The sequence below is a fragment of the Schistocerca serialis genome, chromosome 11 (assembly GCF_023864345.2).
Source record: "Schistocerca serialis cubense isolate TAMUIC-IGC-003099 chromosome 11, iqSchSeri2.2, whole genome shotgun sequence".
Lineage (NCBI taxonomy): Eukaryota > Metazoa > Arthropoda > Insecta > Orthoptera > Acrididae > Schistocerca > Schistocerca serialis.
Genome location: NC_064648.1, coordinates 179,205,721 through 179,211,071, shown reverse-complemented (window position 1 = coordinate 179,211,071; position 5,351 = coordinate 179,205,721). Strand labels below are relative to the sequence as shown.

Genomic DNA, 5,351 nt, shown 5'->3' with positions numbered 1-5,351 from the left:
TCTCCTTACGAATCACGAAAGCCATTTAAAAGGTAGCTGTCGATTTCTTTACGTATGACTGAGCCTGCGAATTGTTGCACGCAGGTATTTGCATGAATTGATTGATTCAATTTGTGACTCACTGATGCTGCTGTACTCGTAGGACACTACTTCCTTTTTCATTTTGTGAAGTTCAGTTTTTTTGATTTCTGAACATTTGGAGCAAGCTGACAATCTTTCCTCTACTTTGAAACCTTATCAGCATCCAGTTGAATATATGTATTTTCTTTCAACTTCTCATGGTTGGGATTCACAGTCGGATAGTATTTCTTAAAAGACATCATAGTCGCCGTTGACAGTATGAAATATTTATAATTACGATTTGCAATATCGGCCGTAGGGCCACTTTCAAGTAACACTGCAAAAGTTACAGTCTGTCAGAATATAACACTATGTGATGCAGCCTTTTGACTGCTAGAGTCCCACAATACGACACTTATTACATCGTAAAATGTTGTTAAATATGTGCTGTATCGTCAATGTTAGGACAACGGCCTTGTCGCAGTGGATACACCGGTTCCCGTCAGATCACCGAAGTTAAGCGCTGTCGGGCGTGGTCGGCACCTGGATGGGTGACCGTCCTGGCCGCCATGCGCTGTTGCCATTTTTCGGGGTACACTCAGCCTCGTGATGACAATTGAGGAGCTACTCGACCGAATAGCAGTGGCTTCGATCAATAATACCATCATAACGACCGGGAGAGCGGTGTGCTGACCCCACGTCCCTCCTATCCGCATCCTCCACGGAGGATGACACGGCGGTCGGATGGTACCGGTAGGCCACTCGTGGTCTGAAGACGGTGTATTATATTGTCAATGTTACCATCATTCTAATTACCGATAGATAGATAGATAGATAGATATTGACAATACAGCAGATATTTAACATTTTACGATGTATATTGTGAGACTCTCGCAGTCAAAAGGCTGCATCACATAGTGTTCTATTCTGACAGAATGTACCTTTTTGCAGCTTAGCAGCACAGTTAGACCGCAATAGACCGGTGATGCTGTATTGTAACATATAACAAAAAAAAAAATTTTTTTTTTGCAGTGTTACTTGTAAAATTGCAATCGTAATTATAAATATTTCATACAGTCAACGGCGACAATAATGTCTTTTAAGAAATATGCGCTTTCCTTACTGACAACCATGATCATTTTCTTTGGGCCATTGTCCCACTTCAATGCGGGGTCGGCCTTGTAACACTCGATGTTGCGATGTTATAGTGTGAGAGGGTTGCCGGATGCCCTTTCGCGCCGCTGCATAAGTTCGTAGCATTTTTCCATAATTCTAAGAAACACATCAGATACACATAACAAAGATTTTAGTCATCAATAATATATTCTCCTTAACTATCTACAACAGCCTGCCATTGGTGGGGTAAATTTTCGATTCCGCGACTGTAAAAATCCCGTGGTTCCGAGGTGAAGAAGTCTTCAAGCCCTGTATGAGGTACATTTTCACTCGGATAGGAACTTCCTTGCTTTTCGATAGAGACGGAAACAGGTGAAAATCTGTGGGCGTAAAAAGAAGTGAATATGGTAGGTGCGGCATGGCGTCCCAACCCAACTCCTGTACTAGGGGCGTTTGAAAAGTCCGTGCAAAGTCCGAGAGATGGCACCACCGACGCGTATCGAGGTCAAGTTTAGTTAGTGGCATCTTTGAAAAGAACGCACACCAAGCTTCAGCCATATTGGTCTATTCATTTGTGATTGGCATTCGTGTGGCTCAAGGAAGTCGAGTGATTGTCAAAAAATGGACGAAGAAGAAATTCGTGTGGTGATTAAACATTACTTTATGAAAGGCAAAACGCCTCAGGAGACTAAAGAGAAGCTTGATAAACTTTACGGTGATTGCACCTTCGATTAGAACAGATTATAAGTGGTTTCAAAATTTTCGGTGTGGCCATATGAGCACAAGTGATGCTGAACATTCTGGACGCCCTGTGGAGGTTACGACTCGAGAAGTCAGTGATAAAATTCGTGATATAATGATGGAAGACAGAACAGGTAAGGTGCGTGAGATTGTTAGCGCTGTGGGCATCTCGAATAAACGGGTACAGAATATTTTGCACAAACATTTGGACATGAGAAAGCCATCCGCAAGATGGGTTCCGCGATTGCTCACGCTTGACCAAAAACGGAATCGTGTGAGGTGTTGCAAGGATGGTTTGCAGCTGTTCAGGAAGAATTCTCAGGACTTTAAGCGTCGTTTCCTCATTGTGGATGAAACATGCATACACTGCTATACTCCTGAGACCAAACAACAGTCTAAACAATGTGTTACGAGAATCTGCACCAAAAAAGACGAAGACCATTGCTTCGGCCGGAAAGTTTTGACGACTGTCTTTTGGGGTTCGGAATGGATAACCCTCATCGACTATCTGGAAAAGGGTAAAACTATTACAGGTGCATATTATTCATCGGTATTGGACCGTTTGAAAACCGAGCTGCAAGAAAAACGCCGGCGATTGGACCGCAAAAAAAGTCCTTTTCCATCACGACAATGTACCATCACACACCTCAGCTGTTGTGGTCGCAAAATTATTGGAAATAGAATTCCAACTCCTTTCACATCCCCCCTATTCTCCAGACTCGGACTAGTATTTGTTCCCCAATTTGAAGAAATGGCTGGCGGGACAAAGATTTTATTCCAACGAGGAGGTGATTGCAGTAACTAATAGCTATCTTTGCAGTCTTGAACAATTCCTATTATTCGGAAGGGATCACCCATTGGAAGAAGTGTGTAAGTCTAAAAGGAGACTATGTCGAAAAATAAAGAAGGTTTACCCCAAACACGTAAGTAGTTTTTATTTTTGCACGGACTTTTCAGGCGCCCCTCGTACAGTGTTTTTTTTTTTTTTTGTTAGTTTACCAGAATGCGGGCGGGCGTTATCGTGTTGTAACATCACTACACGTATCCTTCCTGGTCGCTGTTCGGGGATTGCATCTGCAAGACGTCTCAGTTGTTCACAATAGATGTCAGCACTGACGTTTACAACTCGGGGAAGCAACTCATAGTACAGCGCACCGCTGCTGGTCCACCAGATGCGTAACGTTACCTTTTCTGGATGCGCGCAGATTTTTGTACGGGTGGCAGATGCTCCGTTTGGGCTTTCTTTTGCCGTTGTTATCAGAAAGACACCATTCCTTGTTACCAGTAACGATACGGGACAGAAATGGCCGATGTTGTTCATGAGCCAACTGATGAGGTGCAAGTAGATGTGCACGTACCGCCGCCCTCTGATGCTTTTGATTTCGGCTTAGAGCGTGCGCTATCGCTACAGCCGAATCTTGAACCTTCCCTACTGCGTGCAAATGTCGTATGATGGTGGAATGATCACAGTTCATCACATTGCCAGTTCTGAAGTACAGCGACGCTGATAACATCGGGTTCTAACGATCTTTGTCAAACCCTGAAGGTCTTCCAGGGCGTGGAGGGCCACTAATGTCAAAACGATAGTCCTTACAACGAGAGAACCATTTTCTTGCCGTGCTCTGCCCAATGGCAGCATCCCTATACACGGCGCAGATGTTTCTGGCTGGCTGCGCTGCCATCATCGCTCTACTGAACAGAAGCGGAATAATGTGTCGGAAATGTTCCGATTTCTCCACTCGGCACTCCCATTTTCTGGCGTCCACAGCTCCACTCACCAGTCTCCAAATGACAAAACGACACCATGTAGACTCAAATAACAGCAGTGAACTACAGATGAAAATGACAATCGCTAAATACCAACGTGCAAAACAAAAACGTTACGAACATAGCACACCACCTCCATAGATAACCTCACTATTTTGCTATGTTAGCGCTTTCCACACTTCCTTCTTGGCAGTCAGAGGCGTTTCTGAACTTAGAGCAGTGTGTTCAAACTTCCTGGCTTGTAGGCCGCGGTCGAAATATAAAACTGTCTCCTGACGTTTGGTCTCTGACTGCGGGAGACAATGTCCGAGGTAAAGCGGCGAACTGCAAAGACAGCTCAAGGAAGCGCTGTTGTATATGCATCGCAGAGGGCGCCACTGCCCACCGCGTGTCTCTGGTAATGTCAACATTCTCGACTGAAAGTAATCGATCTTCACGCTTCCGGGTACATGCGCGCATAATAATGCGAGGGCCCGGTGTGGCCGTGCGGTTCTAGGCGCTTCAGTTTGGAACCGCGTGATCGCTACGGTCGCAGGTTCGAATCCTGCCTCGGACATGGATGTGTGTGATGTCCTTTAGGTTAGTTAGGTTTAAGTAGGGGACTGATGACCTCAGATGTTAAGTCCCATAGTGCTCAGAGCCATTTGAACCAGCCAATAATGCGAGGTTTCAGATATGAGGCTCGTCTCGCAGAATTTTATTTCATGATTACCTTCTTGGTAAACAAGTTCTGCTACGGCCGATTTATACGGGTAACCCAGGCGGCAATTGCTCTTACGTTGAATAAGACGGCTGTCAACACTTTTCTTTGTGGTACGGATACACATCTGTCCACAACAACAAGGAATTTTATATAACCCCCCCCCCTCCCCCCCCGGTGTAGCCCAAGAATGTCGTGCTTCTTTTGTCTTTTGCCAATCTTACATATTCTTTTATTTTATTGTTGCGTCTGAAAATTGATTCCACTGTACACCTACTTAACAGTTTCCCATTGCCATTTATTTATTTACACGTCAAGTTCCGTAGGACCAAAATGAGGAGCAAATCTCCAAGGTCATCAAACGCGTCAGTACATGAAATTACAACATAAATGTAATAACAGATAGAAATACAACGTTTATGAACCCCCAAAAAAGTCAGTCCATAAGTTTAAGTAAACGCAATCAACAGTACAACACAAGACTCAGTGTAATTTTTCAAGGAACTCCTCGACATGGTAGAAGGAATGACCCATGAGGAAACTCTTCAGTTTCGATTTGAAAGCGCGTGGCCGGCCGCGGTGGTCTCGCGGTTCTAGGCGCTCATTCCGGAACCGGCGACTGCTACGGTCGCAGGTTCGAATCCTGCCTCGGGCATGTATGTGTGTGATGTCCTTAGGTTAGTTAGGTTTAAGTAGTTCTAAGTTCTAGGGGACTGATAACCACAGATGTTAAGTCCCATAGTGCTCAGAGCCATTTGAACCATTTTTTTTTTTTTTGAAAGCGCGTGGATAAAGATTTTTGAATTGAAAATGGATGCAGCAGAATACTGCACACCTTTCTGCACAAGAGTTAAGGAAGGCCGATCCAAATGTGGGTTGGATTTCTGCCGAGTATTAACTGAGTGAAAGGGACTTATTCTTGGAAATTGTTAACAAGAAACGACAGTAAGGAGTATATACATTGAGA

At 44.4% G+C, this 5,351-nt stretch overlaps 1 pseudogene; it reads left to right on the top strand.

Annotated features, from left to right (window-relative positions):
* Positions 1 to 525: 525 nt before the first annotated feature.
* On the top strand, positions 526 to 643 carry LOC126427511 (5S ribosomal RNA; annotated as a pseudogene).
* The last annotated feature ends 4,708 nt before the right edge of the window (positions 644 to 5,351 follow it).